This window comes from Nilaparvata lugens, chromosome 10, assembly GCF_014356525.2.
Source record: "Nilaparvata lugens isolate BPH chromosome 10, ASM1435652v1, whole genome shotgun sequence".
In the NCBI taxonomy this organism is placed as follows: domain Eukaryota; kingdom Metazoa; phylum Arthropoda; class Insecta; order Hemiptera; family Delphacidae; genus Nilaparvata; species Nilaparvata lugens.
Genome location: NC_052513.1, coordinates 16,669,432 through 16,695,134, shown reverse-complemented (window position 1 = coordinate 16,695,134; position 25,703 = coordinate 16,669,432). Strand labels below are relative to the sequence as shown.

Genomic DNA, 25,703 nt, shown 5'->3' with positions numbered 1-25,703 from the left:
GGATGGCTTTTGAATGGGAGACTTCAAGATTCTAGATAAATCTGAAACTAAATTAGGAAATTGAAGAAGTTTTGGACAATAGCCTGTTTTTTCTTTTCCGATCTTGTATTGTTTCTGCTAACCTAATAAATAAATAAATTCACTATAAACTGCAAAAACATAGTAGATCAGGCATGTTAGTGTTCAATAACTTAAAATTTCATAACAAATTATTTAAAACTAGTAGGTAATCCGTGCTCTGCAAGGCTCTAATTAGAAACTTAGCGAACTTAAAACTTAGAATATAAATTAGGACTATAATCATCCTATAGTAAGGTCCACGCTATAATGGCAGTGTAGAAAGATGGGAGAACAACGTTGCTGATCAATACCTTGTCAATACCTTCTATAGACGGTAGCTGATACAGGTTTATTGAAGTAATATTAACTGTTCATTCTCGTTTAAAATAATCAATTATATTTTATTAATCAAGAAATTATATTTTACATAATTGAGATGAAATATTTTGTTAATTAATTATTAATTCTACATTGTTAAAAGACGATCTGGCAACAGAGCAAAGCGAGAAAGAGATAGCGCTATCCGCTGTGTTGAAAGATTGACAAGGATAGCAATGCCTTTGCTAATGAAGCACTGCCATTATAACGTGAACCTCACTATTGGTAAATTATGAATCAATATGCAAAATTTCAAGTTAATCAGTTGAGTAGTTCAGATGTGATGATGCGTCATTCGTGAATTTCCTTTCCCCTAAGTGTGTATGAGCCAATTCTTTTATTTATTATAGTATAGATGTCAGCAGCAATTCTTCAGAAGATTATACCATAGAGAAACAATAGCATAAGTACCAAGAATAAACAATAGCATAAATAAGCACAAACTCATGCTATTGTTTCTCTATGATTATACCAAACTTGTGAATCTCAACCTCAGTTCATATTCAATATCTAACCTCTGAAAGAGAGTATCAATTCTGTGCAATTCTAGTTGTGACAAAAACATTCTTGATTTGAATATAGAAAAAAATTAAAAAATTGAAGACTGAATTCGATTTGATCATAGAGAAAATATAGCTTGAAAAGATATACCATGGTTTAGGGCGTTTTTATGCTTCAAATTTCAATGTTAACTCATACTGATGGTCCACATAGTTATATTACGTGAAGCTATGTGACGCTGGTAGTCTCTCATACTGTGCCGTTCTTACACTCTCACCCCAACTAAACAGTAATAATCGACAGTAGTCGGCTTGAGATAACAAAAAATCGGTTCCTGTCGTTTACTGTCTATTATTACTGTGTTGTTGGGTGAGAGTGTAAGAACGACACAGTTCGAGGGACCACCAGCGTCACACATCTTCACGAAAAATATCTACTTTAAGAATTAGGTTATAGGACTATCTGCTTGAGTTAACATTGTCTTATTAATCATATTTATTTATTTGTGGATAGAATCACAAATCATATAAATGCGATTGGGAAGGAATAACGGGCTTGGCCCCAAAACTATTCTATTCCCAAACTTTGATAATGAAATGTTCAAAAAATAGGTTATGATTCAACTGTAAGAAGTTGAAGTTCAATTTGGAATATTATTATTATTAGCGTATGGCTTTGAATGGTGGGGAGATCCAAGGGTAGTTCCACCTCGCCGTATGTAGTCCAAAGTTCCCAATTTGGGATAAAAACGACCAATACCATGGGATATCTTCTTATGCTAACTTTTCTCCATAATATCATTCAATAAAAATTTTCAAACTAAAAATAACTTGATCCTGTATCTACCATCCAATCTGGATGCAGACTATTTCCTGTCTAAACTTCAACTTACTAAAATACCTAGCCACACGTGATTTTTGTAAGCCATATTTATAGTCATAAGGGGCAATCAACTTCCGACCAATCACAATTCAGGACGCTCAAGTGTTGAACGATGTATCGGTTAGTTAAGGCGCCAAGAATAGCGGTTACTTCACCACAAACAAACCAGAAGAAACTCAAGTTGATTTAAGAGTAATTAGTGGAACTAATTAGAGACAAAAATGGACGTAGATTAGATTGATCACTTTCAAAGATGGGGTACGGAAGTAGAATAGCAACAGTAGTCAACCTTAGGAAAAGATCAACTGAGAGTCTAGACTAGTAGTTCTGTGAACAGTAGACCTCACGCAGTATTCTCATCCACAAGTACCTGATTGAAACTATAGACCTTATAGAAATACAGCAATAGACTGGCTTCTCCACACATCAGTGTAATCACTTGTCAGCTGATTTATGATGAATAATTCTATAGTCTGATTTTTACTTATATTGGCGTATGAAGGAGGCTTTTTTCCTTTTATATTATCCTTGAAATGCAAAATTTCCAAAAACCTTGTATATACGTCGACGCGCAATTAAAAAAGGAACATACCTGTCAAATTTCATGAAAATCTATCACCGTGTTTCGCCGTAAATGCGCAACATTATGAACATTGAAACATTTAGAGAAATGCCAAACCGGCGACTTGAATCTTAGACCTCACTTCGCTCGGTCAATAAGATTGTCCAATAAATAATGTAAGAACCCATAACAAACTTCCCTCCTTCTATATTTATATAATTTATCAATTTTCTACTACCTCTTTCTATTTTTCAGGACCAAGCCACACGAAGCGTTTTTCAGGCGTTTTCAGACGAGTCACCAGGTCAGGAAGATCCCCGATTGGCTGATTCCCGAACGCCAACACAATAAGCCAATCGGAGAGCTTCGTGCGCTGCCGACTCGTCTGAAAACGCCCGAGAAAACGCTTCGTGTGACTTGGTCATGAAAAATAGAAAGATTGATTGATTGATTAATTGCCTTTATTAGGGCGGAGTTAGGACTCCTGGTCCTCTCTGCCACACAACCCTAGAGAAAAAGAAAACCCTAGGAAGAGGTAGAAAAGAGGAGAGAAATAACAATAGAGAAAGAGGTGTAATAGAAAATGGATAAATTATAAAAATATAGAAGGAGGGAAGTTTGTTTAGGGATTTTTGCATGAATTATTGGACAATCTTATCTGAAATATTGAATTGTATTCATCCTTTTTTACTTTCCTTGCCCTATTACCATAGGTAAGGAAAGTATTGCTTTCCGAAAAAAATTAAGGTACCCTAATTTCACGTTTTCTATACGTTTCAAGGTCCCCTGAGTCCAAAAACATGATTTTTGGGTGTTGGTCTGTGTGTGTGTATGTGTGTGTGTGCGTGTGTTGATTAAAATCATACCTAAAATAGTCATTGATAAGCTATATCAACTGCCACAAGTCCCATATCTTTAACACTTTCAGGAGCTCCGCCCCATCTAAGCAAAGTCTGATTTTAGATTTCCAATCATCAGGTCTCATATATAATTTAAACGAAAAATTTCGAGTGGAAAAAATTGAGCATGAAAATCTCTTCAATTAATGTTCAGTAACATTTTCACCTAAAATTGAAAATAAGCTCGAAATTCGAGAAAATGTGATTATTCAATTGCAAATTGTTGATTCTATTAGATCATTCACTATGAAGAGATAGCAAATCTCGTGTGTATCCAGCGTTATTGTACTGTCACCAGCTGGCTCAGATCTTTGAATAGTAGACTTGAGATGCGCGGGAACATTAGCGTCAGGTGATCAATCAACGGCAAGGAAAGTTGTGTGAGTGCGCCACACCAGATTTTTTATTTAATCTAGCAATAAACAAGGGACATATATTATCAATTTTGTACACTAACGTTCCAGCTATAATAGTAGAAGGAAAATCATGATAAAATTACGCAGTAAGTTTGTGACTGAGCATCATCAATAGTTTCAGCACTAATTACAAGTTTCTGAAGGTCATAAAAGACTTGATATTCAAATCTGTAGGTATGAATGAAAACAGAAACTTACGCAAAAGACAGGAATTACAGCCAACTATGTCACACCTTTACGCCTTCTAGTGATCTAATTTAGTGTTATTTTGAAAGTATAATCAAATATAATCATCAATTAGAACATATAATTAAAACCCACATGATACTAAGTTCGCATTTGATACGTAATAACGTTTTTCAACAGGTTAATACTTTGTCAAACCATAGAATGATAGCTTCTATAGAGAGGTCCACGTTGTAATGGCAGTGTTTGATTAGCAATGGTATTGCTATCCTTGTCTATCATTCAACAAAGCGGATAGCGCTATCTCTTTCTCGCTTTGCTCTATTGCCAGATCGTCTTTCAACAATGTAGAATTAATAATTAATTGACAAAATATTTTCATCTTAATTATGAAAATTCATTATGAAATTATTTAAAAATATATTTTTTGCTCAATAAAATATAATTGTTTATTTTGAATGAAAATAAAACTTTGAAATTACATCAATAAACCTGTATCAGCTACCGTCTTTAGTAGGCATTGACAAGACAGAGGATCGGCAACGTTTTTCTCCTATCTTTCTCCACTGCCATTATAACGTGGACCTCACTATAGTGATCTAATTTAATGTCATTTTGAAAGTATAATCAAATATGAATCATCAATTAAAACATCTAATTAAAACCCACGTGATACTTGGTTGGCATTTAATACGTAATTAAGTTTTTCAACAGGTTTATACTTTGTCAAACCATAGAATGATAGCTTCTATCAGCGACCACATAATACATAGGCTATAGAACAAATTTATAGTGATGTCCACGTTATAATGGTAGTGAAGAAAGATAGGAGACCAACGTTGCCGATCTACAGTCTTGTCAATGCCTTCTATAGACGGTAGCTGATACAGGTTTATTGATGTAATATTAACTGTTCATTCTCGTTTAAAATAATCAATTATATTTTATTAAGCAAGAAATTATATTTTTCAATAGTTTCATAACGAGTTTTCATAATAAGGATGAAATATTTTGTTAATTAATTCTACATTGTTGAAAGACGATCTGGCAACAGAGCAAAGCGAGAAAGAGATAGCGCTATCAGGTTTGTTGTAAATGATAGACAAGGATAGCAATACCATTGCTAATCAAACACTGCCATTATAACGTGGACCTCACTATAGAACATATTATTTTGTACTATGTGGTCGCTGGCTTCTTCTATGTATCAAACTTCTAATCGTCAACTATTTTTTTAAATTTTCGATAAAAAAGTTGGTCTCTTGAAAAAGTATATACGTACGGAAGAAAATTTAGTGGCCGTGGAGCAGTAGAATGAAGCCGTGAATAGCTTGAATGAGTAAGTTTGAAGAATGCAATATAGGGAAAACCTTCAATTGAAATATTTTAGTATTGTGAAAATAATCAAGAACTGAAAATTTGTGAGCAACTACAAGATTTAACCTATTTCGTACTATGTGTAGGTAACCTTACCTAAACTGGGAGAGGAATAGCACAAGGTTACCTTATTTTTCTCTCCCTATCATTTTGATTATGTACTATTGTATTAATCAATAGCATTGATGGGACGAATGACCATTTTTGGGAAAAGGGCAAATAGTATGGGAGAAATTCACAACTAGCGACAAGTAAAATATGGAATTGAATTTTATTCAAATTTGAAACAATCATACAAGATGCATCTCTAAAAACAGTGTTGAAAATTAAAATGAAAACTGAAACCTGACATGTTTATAGACAATATACAATCAGTGATTGGTAGATACAGTATGCCTATACATGAATTATAATATAAATAAAAATTCCACTACTGGTATTGTACAGTACTAGTCTAAAGTACAGTACAGTCACAGAGAAGAATGGAGAAAGAGAGAAAAAAATCAAAGAGAAAGAAGAGAAATTCTTCTACTTTGTGGTACAGTACAGTACACACTGGTACTGGCATAAGTGATACTAGTTAGCTCCAGAACTATGTTCAATCTAAATACACAAAATTATTTAAAAATATGGACTAAAAGCGAATGATCGTACATGAACCAGTGAAGTTGAAACAGAAAAGCAAAAAAAGAGAGATTTATTTATTTATACATTGATAGATACAACATCATTCTCAACTATGAATGATTGGGGAAGAAACAACAGGCTTAAAGCCCAAAACTGTTCCTTTCACAAATTTAGATAGAAATTGTCCAAAAATAGGTTATGTTTAAGCTGCGTTTACACCAAAGTTATTAACAAAATGTTAATAACTTAATCCTTATAGATTCTATTAGATTGAACGGAACTTGACAAACACATATTGTTCATCATGACAACTTGACAAACACATATTGTTCAAACATAATATGTTCATCATGTGTATGATAAGTTATGTTCAATCTAATAGAATCTAAAATGATCAAGTTATTAACATTTTGTTAATAACTATTGTGTGTAAACGCGGCTTTACACTTCCTGATTTTTCATATGACAACAAAAACAAAATTTACAACGCATGTGAAAGAAACAGCTAATTATTTTTCAAGCAATTAAAACAAGTAAGACTTGTTTCGTCACACTAAGTTTAAATCTAATAGACTAAAATATTAAACAAAATCAAATGAATCATACAAAACCAAATAAATGAAACAAAGTTGAAACAGAAAAACAAGAAAGGAAGATATGAAAACAAGCAGACAAAATAAAGCATAAAGCATGTAAAACAAATAGTAAAATAATGTATACAAAAGACATAGGTTAGATAGATAGATAGCAGCCACTGACCTCCTCTCAAAGGGGTATATGGACTTGTCAATATAGGAAAGATACATAAAGAAACATAGGAAAGATATATCGTAAAATGAATTGAAAATGAAAGTTCAGCCCATAAAGGTAGGTGGTCCGTCACATAAACAATTACCAAATTAGCTACAAAACCAAACAAAAAGTGATTAAAATAAGTTTGAAATCTCGTTTTAACGCTAAATAGTCGCTTGGCCACTAACCAAGAAAAAAATAGTGGGAAAATCTTACAAGTTGTGCCAAAAACGTAAATACAAATTATGAGAGATTTAAAAAAGTACACGTGCTTCTAGTTGTAGTATAACAATGTAAGCAAATAAATAAAAACAAAATTAGACAAGAGAGAATGGAGGGTCGAACACTGTATTCAGAGTTGTACCTAAAAAGATGGAATAGAATAAAATAGAATAGCAGAATATAAAATAGAACAAGCAAGTCATATTAATATTTAAATTATTAATATTAATGAAATATTTATAGATTTTCAAACTATTAATAAATTCTGCCTTCATTCATTCAATAATTGTACAATATAAACGCAGTTAACAAGAGCTATTGTTGTGAATATCTTCTATTTTAGTTATAATAATGTGAAATATTTCTTCTATGCTTAGTTTTGAACCATCTAAACTTGAAAATCAACTTTGTGAAAATACTTGAGGACTGACAATTTTGAGATTCGAAGAACTACAAGACTTAACCTATTTCGGACCATGTGTAACCTTATCTAAATTTGGGAGAGAAATAGCACAAGGTTACCTTATTTTTCCTCTCTCTATCATTTTGATAATGTACTTATTGTATAAATGAATAAAGAATGAACGAATAATAATCACTTACACAAGTATCTCGTTTTACAAATTTGTAAGAAATGTTTGGTTGTGGGAATTCATAGAATAGTTATTTACTTGTCTCCAGGGAATTCCATTCAAAATGAAGTGAAAATATTAAATTCATAGTTAATTTTTGAATTCTGATTAAAATAACCACCGAAAACTAGTATTTGATAATGTAAAATTATAAATATTTCATACAAATTGGTAAGAAATGTTTGGTTGTGGGAATTCATAGTATTATTATTTACTTGTCTCCAGAAAATTCCATTCAAAATGAAGAGGAAATATTAAATTCATAGTTAATTTTTGTATTCTAATTAAAATGTACTTACATCCAGGTGAAGATCCGTTTTTCAAAGTACACCGGTAAGGATAGTATGTACCCGGTTGTACTTTCCCATACATTGTTCTATCCATCATTACTGACTTGCAAATTTATCACAAATCACACAAAAACTGTCTAAAACACTCTAAAATCCCACTCGAAATGAATTCTCACTTTTCACAAAAATTAATTTTGTCACAACTTTAGATGAGAAACCAGTCACATTTATTATTGTACACTTGTGAATGAAAAATCAACAATATTATTCAAAATTATTTGACTAACGAATTTACTGATACACAATGGAATGCTGCATTTAAAAGTTTACTAAGAAGTTCTGAAAACATAATATATAATGAAGGATGTATTGTAGTCTAACCATATTATAATTGCATGAATTTTTGTTCAATTGACAACTGTTTAAATTGTATTCAATTACCGTAGAAGCAGATAAGAAGTAAGTGAGCGAGTAAGTAGTTTGCACAATCTATAGCCGTGTCTACACTGAACAAATGTTCGACAAACATGTTTGTTGAAACAGTTTGGGCAAATTTTATTATGTTTGACAAACAATGTTTGCCCGTGGCCAGTTTGGACGCATCACCAAACAAAATATTTACAGCAAACACTGAAAATATTTGGAAAAAAAGTAATTTTTGTTTGATAAACAATGATTGTTCAAAATTTTCAAAATGTTTGTCCCTGAGCCATTAAAAATCATTTTAAAATCATTGCCGGTAGTGCCATTTTGTGAGTTAGAATATTTATTTTTCCTACAGTTACCTTGAAAAGTGGCCATTCCTGCACTGATTACAGAACGCAAAGAATCACTTTTCCGCTCTAGTGCGCAAACATTACTTTGCGCACTCTTAATACTTTGCGTATTATCTTGCAGCCATCCCAATCAGCTGTTGACAAAGTTGGCGTGTATTTTGAATGCGAATTTTGTTCTATCTATATTTTTTCTGATTTTCAAATAAATAAAAATGAGAACTCATTAAATTATACATTTTGAATATTATTAATTATTCATTATTTCAAATAATATTTTTTTTCATTCATAAATTGATTGGTTGAAAAATTATTTAGAAATTAAGATTTACTAAACTATTCAAATTCATTGGATCAATTTAATTTGAATAAATTATCGATTATTAAGTTTCAATTGGATTATCAAGTTTAAAATAAATTAATGTTGTTATTAATAACAAAATTATACAGAAAAACATTTGATGCATTTCAGGCAATTTTACCCATAATTACCCACTTTTCATATTCAATGGTAACTGTAGGAAAACTTAAATGTGAAATACGTGCGCAAAGTTCCTCTGCTGCACTCAAGAAACCATTCCACCCTCGCCTACGGCTCGTGCGTAAACGTTTCTTTCGGTGCAGCAAACTGTCACTTTGCGCACTAGTTGCACAAATAACTATTATCAATCTGTATTATTTTATGACAAATAAATCAATTTTAATTTGTATTTGAGCACCTCAACAGACATTTTTGCCGAACATGTATGTCAAACATTTGTTCAGTGTGGACCCAGCTTATGACAGTCTAGATTATAATTGAATTGAATAAGATTAAGGCCCGATTTTATGAAATCAACTGTGATTTAAAATCTCTGTGAAATAAGTGATTTAAGCAACTGACTTAAAATATCTGTGAAGTACGTGATTTAATAGTTTATTAAAATTTTAAGCACGGTTCCTTAAAAAAAATGACACTCATTTAATTAAAAAATTTGGACAACTTTCAAGCAATCGGTGACTAATTACAAGAGAACCTAGCATAATGATTACTTCTTTCTTTGCTTACAACAGCATGAAACTAAGTGTGATACCAAATACCATACAGTAAAGATACCGTTGAATCGATTATCAGTCTCAGGTAGAACACGTACAAAAAAAAATATTCTGTTTCGGTAAAAAAAAAAATAAATAAAATAAAATATTCTGTTTCGGTAGCTGTAATAAGTAAAGCCCAAGTCTCTATAATGAGGTTCACGTTATAATGGCAGTGTTTGATTAGCAATGATGTTGCTATCCTTGTCTATCATTAAACAAAGCGGATAGCACTATCTCTTTCTCGCTTTGCTCTGTTCGTAGTTATCAATCAATCATATTTATTCATAAAATGTACAAGTACATTGAATATTGTCACATACACATGTTGTCACATAAAACAGAGAGAATTAAAAGAACAAAACGTCACACAAATACAGTCAATGTCAAAATAGCATAAAATTACTCCTGAACAAATTCCTGAAAGGAGTACAAAGACATTCCCACCAAATAGTCCTTCAGATGAGCTTTGAAACATCTTATAGACTTCAAATTACTAGGCAGCATGCTAAAGAGTATCTATCACCCATATAAGTTATCCTCTTTCTAAAGATTCCCAAGTTATGTCTTTGAACAATTCTTCCTGATCGTGTGTTATGACAATGTGATTTACTATTTCTCAGTTCGAAATCAGTAGATTTTCTATAGTACATTATAACATCATTAATATATTGCCCATAAATTGTTAATATGCCTAGCTGGGGGAAAATATGTTTATAGAATAGTTGCCAGATCGATTTTAACAATGAAGAATTAATAACTAATTAACAAAATATTTCATCTTAATTATTATGAAAATTCATTATGAACTTATTGAAAAATATAATTTATTGCTCAATAAAATATAATTGATTATTAAAAACGAGAATGAACAGTTAATATAACATCAATAAACCTATATCAGCTACCGTCTATAGAAGGCATTGACAAGACTGAAGATCGACAACGTTGTTCTCCTATCTTTCTCCACTTATTGCTCAGAAAAATATAATTGATTATTTTGAACGAGAATGAACGGTTAATATTTCATCAATAAACCTGTATCAGCTACCGTCTATAGAAGGCATTGACAAGACTGAATATCGGCAACGTTGTTCTCCTATCTTTCTCCACTTATTGCTCAATAGAATATAATTATTTCAAACGAGAATGAACAGTTAATATAACATCAATAAACCTGTATCAGTTACCGTCTATAGAAGGCATTGACAAGACTAAAGATCGGCAACGTTGGTCTCCTATCTTTCTCCACTTATTGCTCAATAAAATATAATTTATTATATTAAATGAGAATGAACAGTTAATATTTCATCAATAAACCTGTATCAGCTACCGTCTATAGAAGGCATTGACAAGACTGTAGATCGGCAACGTTGGTCTCCTATCTTTCTCCACTTATTGCTCAGAAAAATATAATTGATTATTTTAAACGAGAATGAACAGTTAATATAACATCAATAAACCTGTATCAGCTACCGTCTATAGAAGGCATTCACAAGACTGTAGATCGGCAACGTTGGTCTCCTATCTTTCTCCACTTATTGTTCAGAAAAATATAATTGATTATTTTCAACGAGAATGAACAGTTAATATTTCATCAATAAACCTGTATCAGTTACCGTCTATAGAAGGCATTGACAAGACTAAAGATCGGCAACGTTGTCCCCCTATCTTTCTCCACTTATTGCTCAATAAAATTATATTAAATGAGAATGAACAGTTAATATTTCATCAATAAACCTGTATCAGCTACCGTCTATAGAAGGCATTGACAAGACTGTAGATCGGCAACGTTGGTCTCCTATCTTTCTCCACTTATTGCTCAGAAAAATATAATTGATTATTATCAAGAATGAACAGTTAATATAACATCAATAAACCTGTATCAGCTACCGTCTATAGAAGGCATTCACAAGACTTTAGATCGGCAACGTTGGTCTCCTATCTTTCTCCACTTATTGTTCAGAAAAATATAATTGATTATTTTTAACGAGAATGAACAGTTAATATTTCATCAATAAACCTGTATCAGTTACCGTCTATAGAAGGCATTGACAAGACTAAAGATCGGCAACGTTGTTCTCCTATCTATCTCCACTGCCATTATAACGTGGACCACATTATAATTAGGTTTCTATAGAATAAATTCCAATCCATTAAGATAGATTGGGCTCTGATGGATAACACACGTGTTTCAATTGAGTTTCGTTAGAATGAATTCTTATTCGATTGAGTTAATGTGTATTTTTTTCTATTAGAATTTTCAAAATATATTTATAGATTGGCCTACTGAATTGCCAAGTTCATTCACGCAGCGACTTGGCAATAACATAATCGATCAAAGGCTATTTACAGAATGAAGGCTCTGGTGTCATCCTTAATTTAGTTAACATTGAATACAGTTCTTCAGGTTTCAAATAATAGAGTAGGTTACGAGTTTATTTCCACTCATCTATCGCTCTGTTTTGTAATCTGATTCTAATCTATTTACAAAACTGTAATCTGAAATTTAATCAAGTTTTTTTGTGGATAAATTTCAATATAAGAAGATTTGGAATCAAGATTTCCTTTCATGATTTCCATAGCATCTAGTTGAACACTAATAATCGATTCTATTTTGACTTAAATTGATAAGAATATTGTTTGTGAAGGTAAAACCATAGAGAAACAATAGCGTAAGTAGATATCCCATGGTATAAGGCGTTTATGTCGCAACTTTTACTGTTATCTCAAGTCGATTACTATCGATTATTGTCGATTTTTACTGTTTTGTTGGGGTGAGAGTGTATGAACGGCACTATATGAGAGACTACCAGCGTCACACAGCTTCACGGGAAAGAAATACGTGGACTATCGGCTTGAGATAGACAGTGAAAGTTGCGACATAAACGCCCTATACCATGGGATATCCACTCAAGCTATTGTTTCCCTATGGTAAAACCCATTGGTTCAGTCTTTTATATTGGTCAAGGATTAAATTTGAAGATTAAACTAGAATATTATTCGAATTAGACTGGTAGACTGGCAGGGTCAAAAAGAATAAAGAGTACTAGTAATTCTATGTAATAAAATTTTTAAGTAGCCCTATCAAAATAAATGAGAAATATTTTCTATACATGAACAATCAAGTAGCCTTGAATAACAACAAATAAGCCCTACTAAAATACTTCATCATTTTAAAAATTTAATATTCAAGCAAAGCAGACTATTAAGGTAGGCGCACACAGGTCGTCATCGGACGGACGGCACGCATCGGACTGATCGGACGATTAGATTTGATGTATTGTTTTCAATTGGATTGCGCATACCTATACGATGCGAATTGAAAACAATGCATCAAATCTAATCGTCCGATCCGTGCCGTCCATCCGATGACGATCTGTGTGCGCCTACCTTTATAAGTAAAGAGAGCAAAAGCCAACTTTCGAAAACGTGAACTTGTAATCGGCGCCAAAAAACACTTAGCACACCACTCATTCCTTCTAGAAACGCACGTGAAATATTTTAGGTTGGAATCTCAATAACCTTTAGTGAGGTTCACGATAGTGGAGAAAGATAGGTGAACAACGTTGCCGATCCTCTGTCTTGTCAATGCCTTCAATGACAGTAGCTGATACTGGTTTATCCTCGTTTAAAATAATCAATTATTGACCGAGCGAAGTGAGGTCTAAGATTCAAGTCGACGGTTTGGTATTTCTCTTAATGTTTAAATGTTTATATGTTGCGCATTTACGGCGAAACGCGATAATAGAATTTCATGAAATTTGACAGGTATGTTCCATTTTTAATTGCGCGTCGACGTATATACAAGGTTTTTGGAAATTTTGCATTTCAAGGATAATATAAAAGGAAAAAGGAGCCTCTTTCATACGCCAATATTAGAGTAAAAATCAGACTATAAAATTATTCATTATAAATCAGCTGACAAGTGGAGAAGCCACATTATTGCTGTATTATCATAAGCTCTACAGTTTCAATCAGGTACTTGTGGATGAGAATACTACGTGAGGTCTACTGTTCACAGAACTACTAGTATTTTATTAAGCAAGTAATTATATTTTCAATAATTTTATAATGAATTTTCATAATGAAGATGAAATATTTTGTTAGTGAATTATTAATTCTACATTGTTAAAAGACAATCTGGCAAAAGAGCAAAGCGAGAAGGAGATAGTGCTATCCGCGTTGTTGAATGATAGACAAGGATAGCAATGCCATTGCTAATCAAACACTGCCATTATAACATGGACCTCACTATCATATTTGTACTGTCTTATAAATTAGAATTGGAACCGTTTAGGGCTTAAGCCTGTGGTAATATAGATTTGTGTTATGTTAAATTATTGGATAATAATAAAAAATTTTTAACGTTGAATAATGATGGTATCCACCTACTCTCAATTTTATATTTAAACTTTACTTTATCAATTTTATTTGAGTTTTAATTGAATTTTGCCATGGAAGAACTATTCAGTTTCTTTCATGAAACTATCTACATGGTTTCTAAATTAATCCTCTTTCATATACCTCTAACACCGAAAAAATTTCGAGGTTATCAACAGAAACTATCTACATAGTGTCTTTATTATAAGTTTATATGCTTCTCTTATTAAAATTTCTAAGACACCGGTACCGGTTTACTACAAATTTTATTTGACTTATTATCAATTGAATTTTACCATGGAAGAACTATTCAGTTTCTTTCATGAAACTATCTACATAGGTTCCTTATTATTCAACTTTCAAATACCTCACACACCGCTAAAATTTTGAGGATAGCAACAGAAAACTATCTACATAGTGTCTTTATTATAAGTTTATATGCTTCTCTTATTAACATTTCTAAGACATCCCACACACCGCAAAAATTTTGAGGATATCAACAGGAAACCATCTACATAGTGTCTCTATTATAAGGTTATATGCTTCTCTTATTAAAAAAATTATATTGTTTTTGTTCAAATGGCAAAATGAATTGATTTAATTGGTTATTACACTTTCATATTATATTTTACACACAAATTTTGAGGTTATAAACAGAACCGCTCATTCACTACACACAACACACGACCACGAACTTTACAATACACCGTACACACTCTAGACGTTTTTTATCTATTTCAGGCGCGCCGCGTTATTTTCAATTGCACGCGCATGCGTACACACCGTTTTGAACACAACTTAAAAACGCACGCCGGATGTGAAAGAGACGCTCAAATTCGGTTGACGGTTTTTTGTTTTTGTCGCCCAGCGACGAACGACAGGGCAGATAGTGTGGAGAGGCGTTCTATTCACTAGTTAACGTTCTATTCTCTTAGAAACGACAGAGTAGATGTGTAGAGTGGCGAGTCGCGATAGAAACAACGTTGTCTTAGAACTGAGTAAGTTACTGCTGTGATAAAGAGCGGCTGCTAGAACAAGGGCAGAGTAAGAGAAAGGGTTGGAGAGATGGATCGACTGAGATAGACCGAGACAGAGAGAGAGAGCGAGAGAGACTGAGTGAGAGAGAGTGGGAGGGAGTGACAGTGAGAGAAAAACAAAGTTGAATTGGAGCTCTGAGTGAGTGAAGATGAAGTGTGGAGTGAAAGAAATTTGACAGAGAGAGAGAGAGAGAGTGAGAGTAAGAGTGAGTGACAAACAGGGAGTGGGAGAGTGACAGGATGTGAGAAAACAAAGTTGAATTGGAGCTCTGAGTGAGTGAAGATGAAGTGTAGAGTGAGAGAAATTTGACAGAGAGATAGAGAGAGAGTGAGTGGGAGAGAGTGAGCATGTGGCAAGCCTCAACAGAGACAAAGTTGAATAAAAATGAATCAAGTGACTGAAGCTGTAACAAGTGTGGAGTAAGAGAAAGAGAAGCTGTAACAAGTGTGGAGTAAGAGAGAGGTTTAGAGAGAGAATGACTGATGGTGGAGAGGGGGTAAGATACAGTGGTGGAGAAGGGGGAGATACAATGAGTGAGAGAGAGTGTGTGAAAGACGCTCTCTCTCGATTTTCACTATAAATGTCGTTTTTACACCATTTAATGTTTACAAACGATTTTTACTATGGATAGCTTATCTATCAGAGATAACTGATAGGGCTGTTGATAAAGCAAAAGTGGAGTAGGATAAAATTGATAACAAGTTCAAGAAACAAAGGTAAGAGAAAATAATGAGGACCAACACTGGATAAAATATACATGAGATTCCATTTTTCAACTATTTATTATTATTTATTATAAAGATTACAATATATGCAGGCTTATTCACCAATATCCTATTATATTAAGCGAGCAATTTCTGTATATCTGGTTATTTATGTTCAACGGATCTCGAAAACGGCTCTAACGATTTTCACGAAATTTGGAACATAGTAGGTTTATGATATGAAAATTCGATTGCACTAGGTCTCATCCTTGGGAAAACTCGCTGAACGACATTAAAAGGATAATTCATCCTTGGCTGAAACAGCTGAGACTTTCGTCGTCTGTGGATAGTAAAAAGTGAGCGAGTCATTCTGTGGAAAATCAAAATATCGCATCCCCGAAATTCATAAGCTGACTTATAGCCAGCTGTAAAATATAAAGACGATCATTTTAGAGGATTGTGTTCTGTCATGGCTTACTTTAGATAAAGTAGGCTATGGTTCTGTTTATCATTAAATAAAAATAACGAGCGAAGCTCGGTGCCCCGATATTATATATTAACTTCAGATACTGCTGCAGGTGAGATACTGTGATATATCTATCCATATAAAACACTGGGCTGTTATCAAAAATATCACTTATTTATTGTAAAAATCACCATTGGTGTTGAAACAATGTTTATGATTTTTACAATAAATGATATTTTTTACAACATCTCAGGGTTTACATTATAGATATTAAAATGAGAAAATAAATAACTTTTTAATGAAATTACAATAGAAAGTGAGAGTGGATTAGATTTCTTATTCATTCATAATTTTTCAATATTTGTACACATTGCAATACATGCTAGCTTATAATATACTAGCATAAATTGAAACAAACATAAGAATTTACAATATAGCTAACGTTTAAATGAATTTAGAAAGAATGAAGATTGAAAGATATGAAGATGACATGTAATTTTCATAAAAAAATAATAAAATTTTCTTAATAAGAAAATAATTACAGCCAATAGGGAAGTGGAAGTGAGAGAGCGTCAGAGAGAGGCAGAGAAATTGATTGTTTAGCTGCCTTTATTAAAAAACCTAGGAAGGCGAAGTTAGGACGCAGCAGGAGAGAGTGAGAGAGTGAGAAGAGAAACGGAGATGATGGAAATATAGAAGCAAAGCGTAGAAAGTAGAGAAACATAAAAAGAACGAGATAGAAAAACTGGTAGGCTAGAGCAAGAGAGATTGGTGGATAAGAGGGGTGAGAGAGTAAGACAAGGGAGGGAGAGAAATAGATTGACAGAGAGAGAGAGTGAGAAAGAGTGAGAGAGATAGATAACTGAGCACTAGAAGAGGGGGTCGAGGACATGGGACTAGATTTGAAATGCACTTGTCTTCTAACAGATGGTAACCAAGCCTATAATCTACCACTGACTTTACAGCAAGCTCCTTTCATTCAACCCAAAGTAACAACTATTCCATTTAGGGGCATAATTTAGGCAATATGATGGTCGGATTATTATTAACATAATCTAGCTGGCTGTGGCCTATTGTAAGTTGAGAGGAAAAGACATGTTTCAAGGAGAATAGACTGTTGTCGTGTATTCCAATCATACATTCCATTGTAAAACTTAGGTATACAAGTCAGTGATGAATAATTGTAAATTGCAAAGTAAAACATAAAAATATTGTTCTTGCATAGTTCATTTGTGTTTTACTTGGGAATACACACAATTTTGGTACCCTGCCGACCATCTACATATAAAAAATGAATGTCTGTTTGTTTGTTCCCCCTATAGACTTAAAAACTACTTGACAGAACGGCATGAAACTTTGGGAATATATTTTGTGAATATTGGGGATGGTTTCTGTCCATAAATTTTAATAGGGGGGCTAATAATAATAATAATTTATTAATCCATTTTACAGACCTATGTTTTCGTACTTGCAGGCCAAGCGGCTAACGTAGAACGGGAAGATGATCATGATTCAAGATCATGTTGTGATAATATGATTTAGCTTCTAAAGTTATCAGCTATTATAAACAGGTCACCCGTGCTTAATCACTACCTCCGTAAACAAAGCCGTAGTGCACTCTGGTGACGTCAGCACAGGTAGGGCTCCTACACCAATAGAACTTCATGATTTCAGCTGATCTATATCAGCTAGTGTTTTTATTGGTGTAGGAGCCCTACCTGTGCTGACGTCACCAGAGTGCACTATGGCTTTGTTTACGGAGGTAGTGGCTTAATACGGTAATGTGGAGTTGAAGTGTAGTTGAGTGGTACCAGCTGTAGATAGAAGACCTATACAAAATTATCAGTCCCCTATCATTGAGAAACTGGAAAATGTTGGAAAAAATGATTCACCTCATAAAAGAGGGTTGTTCATATTGCATCATTAATTACTAAAGAATGACAGAATAATTTACATTTTTTTAAAAATTTAGCTTAGCTGATATTCATCCTAAAATGGAAGATGGAAAGAATAAGGAATTCTTTGTGATTCATCTTATATCGCATATTCCCTGGATCATCTATTGGCAATTAACAACTATGAACGCATTATTTCATCTTTGAAACCATGACCTAACCTATATATATTTTTTTGTTAATACAACACTTTACTGATAGATTGATTGTCTACCAATAAATTGAGAAGGATATGTTTTCGGAATAATAAATGCTGCATGACTAAGTTCGCCGGGCCAGCTAGTATTGTATAATAACAAGGAAAATACTGTAGTTGAGAATACTATATTGTAAAATACAGTCAATTGTATTTGTAGATTACAATATTGAAGCAATAACATACCACTACAACTGCCTCCTTTTATACAATTTTTCAAGTTCAATTATTTACTAGAATAACTAGTCCATTAATGATTATAAAGGAAGCCTTCTTTGATGAATATTGTATGGAATGTAAAATATATTTGTAGTAGTACTAATCATCAAGATTGGGAGAAAAACTGGTTTTCCGTGACAGCGTTCGGACAAAGTTTTGTCCCAGCGTTCCGAATTCACTTGTCGAGTACTTTAAAAAATGACATACAATAACCTAAAATTCCTCATGAGTTTGTGTCATTTTGAAGTATGTTTATTGCTTATCACGAATATATCGATCATTCCACTAAGAAACGTCTTTGAGAGTATAGCTAAGGTCTGGTGTAAGTTTCCAGGTCGCAACTTTCATCATTTACAGTTCCTCTGACATGACCTAACGACTAGTTTTAGACAGCCGGTACCATAGCCACCTCTAATACAAGGCCGCGGCCTACGATATTGCAACGTCGCAGTGTAGGCCTAGAATCTAATACATGATTGGTGAAAAAGATAGAAAAAATACCAGCTGATCTTTTTTACCAATCATGTATTAGATTCTGGGCGTACATTGCGACGTTGCAATATCGTAGGCCGCGGCCTTGTATTAGAGGTGGCTATGCCGGTACCGACGACTTAACGTGTCCATCTAAAACACGGAGAGTACAATTTAAAACATTTTCTCCGCACCGGGAGCCATACCCGGGCGACTGGACAACGGTAACTCAAAATTTGAAATGAGATTTGTATCAAGCATTATACGCTGAACACGCAATACTCATTTCCAATTTAGTGCAGTAAATGTATATTGAATTCAATTTTGTATCAGATGTAAAACTGTGTATCAGTTGATTACTATAGTATCAGCTATATTATACCATAAAAAAGATAACTTACTTAATTCCAATTTAGTGCAGTAACGTATCTTCAATTTAACTTTGAATCACATGTAACACTGTATATCATAATATGTAGCACTGTGTATCATATGTAACACTGTGTATCATATGTAGTACTGTGTATCATATGTAACACTGTGTATCATATGTAGCACTGTGTATCATATGTAACACTGTGTATCATATGTAGCACTGTGTATCAGTTGATTACTAGCATATCATCAACTTACTTAATTCCAATTTGGTGCAGTAAGCGTATCTTCAATTTAACTTTGTATCATTATGTAACACTGTGTATCATATGTAGCACTGTGTATCATATGTAGCACTGTGTATCATATGTAGCACTGTGTATCATATGTAGCACTGTGTATCATATGTAGCACTGTGTATCATATGTAGCACTATGTATCATATGTAACACTGTGTATGAGTTGATTACTAAGGTATCATCAATATCATACCATAGAAGAAAAATACTAATTTCCATTTTTGTGCACTAAACGTATCTTGAATAATTCAAGTTCGTATCGAATGAAATACTGTGTATCATTTGGTTACTAGCGTATCAGTATATTATTCCATAGTATAGAAGATACATAAGAAGATATCCCGTAGTACAGGTCGGTTATGTTTGATATTTCAAGCCGATTTTTGCTATGTCAAGCCGATTACTGTCGTCTGTCGATTATCACTGTATTGGCTGAGTAAGAACGGCACAGTATAGGAGCATAGAGAAGCAATAGCGTAAGTAGATATCCCATGTTATAGGGCGTTTATGTCGCAACTTTTACTGATAACTCAAGGCGATTATTGTTGATTACTGTCGATTTTTATTGTTTCGCCCGGGTGAGAGTGTATGAACGGCACAATATGAGAGACTACCAGCGTCACATAGCTTCACGGGAAAGAACTACGTGGACTATCGGCTTGAGATAACAGTAAAAGTTGCGGCATAAACGCCCTATACCATGGGATATCTACTTATCATCGCTATTGTTTCTCTATGATGGGAGACAACCAGCGTCACATAACTTTAACAAAAATTACTACCGGGACTATCGGATTGAAATAATAGTGAAATTGGGTTCATAAACGTCCAATACCATAAAGCTAGATATCTTCTTATGCTTTATTTTATTTATGATCATACTTACTTCCTATAACAGCTAATATATCTTATAACAGCAATAGATTACTCGTCAGATACTTGCTTTATTTAAGCTTCATCACCACCAGTCAGCTAAGAAAGTTGAATCAAATAATTGTGAAGCAGATTCTTACCTGAAATCAAAATAAAACGACGATTAGGCTAGTTATATATGGATAAAGATGCGGGAGATTTTTGGGAAGCGGAAGCGAAATTATTTTAAAGCTATAATAAAAATTGACCTCTTTCTGTTTCTTACTTGTCAGAAACATTAACTATGGTTAGGATTGGGATATTAAGGACACTTCTTGTTGTTTAATTTTCAGAAATGAAAATTAAAAAAAGACTACAAACTGTTTTTACAGAAAACTTTGTAGTTTTATATGTTGATAAATTTGACAATATAAATACTAAATAAATATTACACGTTTACTAATGAGGATGTCTACCTTAACTTCTGCAAAACTCACACATTAGAGCATGATCATTCAGCATACAGTTGCAGAGTAATACTGATAAGTACAATTTTCTATTTTTGATCACTCTAATCAAAATATGATTTTATTGATAAATGATACCCCAAAATTTACAATTTCATCCGACAAATCAAAATTTGTTGGAACATTCTTCTTATCAAAGCAAGGTTATGTTTACTTTTTTTTAAATCTTACTTTAGAACCTTCTGCATCAATGTTACATAAATTCAATTCTTTTTTTAGAATCCTAATTTCAATCATTTTTTATAGTTCTAACTCGACTTAGAGTCATTTTAAGAGGAATCATAAAAAAAGGAAAAATAGTGTTTGAAAATGAAATTAGGAATTTCAAACCAATTTCGTCCTACTTGAATCTCAGTTTATAATCTAATACAAGGTAAATATTAGTGATTAATAGCTTGCATAATTACCTAAGTCATCCATCGTTTGATATTTATTATAAAACACTCATTAAAAACATAATAAAATTGTATAAAACAAAATAAATATAACCCGTTATTCACTGCACTATTTTCCGAAGACGTAAATTCAACTGCCATCTAGATCATTTCTATGTTTTCTCCAATGCCAGGATTATCATTTTTTGAGTATGGCGGTAGTTTTTAAAATTTCAAATTTGGTTACTATAACTTTTCTTGTAGATGGTTATAACTACTTGATACTTTTCTTTAGTAATTCCTAGGTATTATTGGAAAATAATAATAAATTACAAGCTGACTGATTAAAGTGTCCTCTATTTCCTAACTGCAATTTATTTGTCGGCGAATAGAGCTTGCAAATAGTCTTATATTACTGTACGGTACTTCTGCATCTAATTTTATTATTACTATAAGCCTATTATTCGGCATTGCTATAAAAACAGCAATTCCAAACAAAAACCACTTATCTTTATCCACCAAAATTAACTTCACGGCAGATAATACCACGTTATGTTTTGAACGGCAATCAGTCATCAACTTCTGCAGAGGTGTTTTTTGTATAGGAACAGAAGTACCGTAACTTTACAAAATTTATTTTTGTGGGTTACGTAATCGATGTTACAATTTTCTTCTCACTCATAATTGAAACGGCAACATTACAGGTACACACCACAAAAAAATTGAGTTTAATTTGAAAATGGATGCTCTCAAAACTAGACACTCAATATAAACTTACACCATTTAACTGAGTCAAATCTTATGTAAAATTTGATTTCAATAAGAGTCCAATGCAATAAGTTTCAAGTTAATATCTTCAATTCAGAAATATTCACATTTCATAAAACAGTTTAGTCACTGTGATTTAGTATTCAGTATTTAGTATTACATACTATAGTATAACTAGTGAAGTTCCAGCGGCTTTGTAAAATTTATGATATAGGCTCAACTCACACTTCGCGACTCAGGTCGAGAAGAGACTGCGACTTTAGTCTCTTCTCGATGCAGCATGTGTTTTCAAATGGTGACGTCGTGGAGACTAGAATCGCGTGTGAGTTGAGCGCAGTGGAGAAAGATAGGAGAACAACGTTGCCGATCCTCAACTTACACTAACGCGACTCAGGTCGAGAAGAGACTCGACTGTAGTCGAGAGCATGTGTTTCCAAATGGTGACACTCAGACCAGTCGATTCTAGTCTCCGCGACTGTCACCATTTGAAAACACATGCTCTCGACTAGAGTCGAGTCTCTTCTCGACCTGAGTCGCGTAAGTGTGAGTTGAGCCTTAGAGTACAATGCAACCGGTTTCAATTTAATATCTTCAATGGTTACTGAGTCCAAAAGATTCCAAAAGATGTTCACAATTCAGTACATTCCATTAAACAGTCAAGAAAACATTGTAATATCTCATTAAATTATATTTCAATTTCAACAAAGTATATATCATATCATCATTTAAAATACATAAGTACCTAAGCTTACAATTCATATTACCGAGATAAATTTAAAGCTACTCTATACATTCAAGTATTGTCAATATTTATTTATAATCTTCAACATGATTTTTTACAGATAAATAATACATAAATGGGAGATAGTACTTTCGGTTGATTCCAAGTTTTTAATACAGTGTAATTATGATATACATTAGTGATTCATTGATGACAACGGCTTGATAGTGTGGTTAAAACATCCCAATTCAGGTGGGTTCTAAATTATCGATTTAATAGACAAAGACCCGGTTGCATAACAGCCGTTTAAATTTCAACCGTGATTAATTTCACGAGAACCAATCAGAGAAGGCGTTTTTGAAAAGACGGCTTCTCTGATTGGTTCTCGTGGAATTAATCACGGTTAAAATTTAAACGGCTGTTGTGCAACCGGCACAAACAGTTTTTTTTTCAATTTCAAGTAGATAATTTTTTAGATAAGTAGATCTAATAAATGGGAGTTTCAAACCTCCAATATAATGGAATGATAAACAGACTCAAGAATGGGTAATGAGAACCGTTAAAATTCCTTCAAGATTCGGTACAATTACAATATTATTTTAGGTGGATTCCGAACAATACGAAACTCGCAAAGTGAATGGAATATAATGTTGAATATGTTTCACAGTTAGATAAAGATGAGACAATAAAGTGAAATTATTAATCATATTTTTATGAATTGTTGACGGAAATAGCTCAACATCCCAAACATTTTGTAGAAACACCTATTCTAGGTAGGTTTCGAAACACCAGTTTAGTGAAATGAGGTCCAATTGTATTGAGAATTTGCTAGGGTCGAACCAAGATATAGTGAGGTCCACGTTATATTGGCAGTGGAGAAAGACAGAAGAAAAACGTTGCAGAACCTCTGTCTTGTCAATGCCTCCTTAGGCTCAACTCACACTAACGCAACTCAGGTCGAGAAGAGACTCGACTGCAGTCGAGAGCATGTGTTTCCAAATGGTGACACTCAGACCAGTCGATTCTAGTCTCCGCGACTGTCACCATTGAAAATACAACCTGCTCTCGACTACAGTAGAGTCTCTTCTCGACCTGAGTCGCGTAAGTGTGAGTTGAGCCTTAGAGTACAATACAACCGGTTTTGATATCTTCAATTGATACTGTGTCCAAAAGATTCCAAAAAATGTTCACAACTCAGTACGTCCCATGAGACAGACAAGAAATTACTGTAATATCTCATTAAATTATATTTCAATTTCAACAAAGTATATATCATATCATCATTTACAAATACATAAGTACCTAAGCTTACAATTCATGTTACATTATAATTACCAAGCTAATTTAAAGCTACTCCCATTATACATTCAAGTATTGTCAATAATTTATTTATAATCTTCAACTTTATTTTTTACAGATAAAGAATACATAAATGGGAGATGATACTTTCGGTTGATTCCAAGTTTTTAGTAATTGTTTGGAATAAAGATTCCAAGTTTGTAATTATGAATTACATTAGTGATTCATTGATGACAACAGCTTGATAGTGTGGTTAAAACATCCCAATTCAGGTGGGTTCTAAATTATCGATTTAATAGACAAAGGCCCGGTTGCATAACAGCCGTTTAAATTTCAACCGTGATTAATTTCACGAGAACCAATCAGAGAAGGCGTTTTTGAAAAGACGGCTTCTCTGATTGGTTCTCGTGGAATTAATCACGGTTAAAATTTAAACGGCTGTTGTGCAACCGGCACAATTTTTTTCAATTTCAAGTAGATAATTTTTTAGATAAGTAGATCTAATAAATGGGAGTTTCAAACCTCCAATATAATGGAATGATAAACAGACTCAAGAATGGGTAATGAGAACCGTTAAAATTCCTTCAAGATTCGGTACAATTACAATTATTTTAGGTGGATTCCGAACAATACGAAACTCGCAAAGTGAATGGAATATAATGTTGAATATGTTTCACAGTTAGATAAAGATGAGACAATAAAGTGAAATTATTAATCATATTTTTATGAATTGGTGACGGAAATAGCTCAACATCCCAAACATTTTGTAGAAACGCCTATCCTAGGTAGGTTTCGAAACACCAGTTTAGTGAAATGAGGTTTAATTGTATTGAGAATTTGCTAGGGTCGAATCAAGATATAGTGAGGTCCACGTTATATTGGCAGTGGAGAAAGACAGAAGAAAAACGTTGCAGAACCTCTGTCTTGTCAATGCCTTCTATAGACGGTAGCTGATACAGGTTTATTAATGTAATATTAACAGTTCATTCTCGTTTAAGGCCGGTTGCAGACGAGCCACAATCGCATGTGGCATGTGGGACCGACATACCACAGAACAATACGACTAACGCAGAGAGACATTCACACTACATTCGAGAAAACGCGCATTAGTGCAACAGTATCAATTGTTTGTATCATACTCCGTTTTATCAGATGTTTTTATCATACAGCTGTTTTAAAGTCACAGCAACTGCGATTGAGGTACAGAAGCTAGGGGAAGCGTAGAGCTCAAACCAGTGGTACGACAATCGTACCAGTGGTATGAAAATTGATCACCTGACGCTAGTGTTCCCGCGCATCTCAAGTGTACTATTCAGTGATTTGAGCCAGCTGGTGACAGGGTAATAACGCTGGAGACACACATGAGGTCTGCTATCTCTTCATAG

The 25,703-nt window shown here is 33.4% G+C and overlaps 1 long non-coding RNA gene across 1 annotated transcript; it reads right to left on the bottom strand.

Moving 5' to 3' along the window:
- Positions 1-22,964: 22,964 nt before the first annotated feature.
- Positions 22,965-25,703, bottom strand: LOC120353295. The gene is made up of 2 exons (XR_005572279.1): positions 25,236-25,703; positions 22,965-23,924 (listed from the first exon to the last, which is right to left on the bottom strand). It is a non-coding gene; the product is annotated as an uncharacterized LOC120353295 (long non-coding RNA).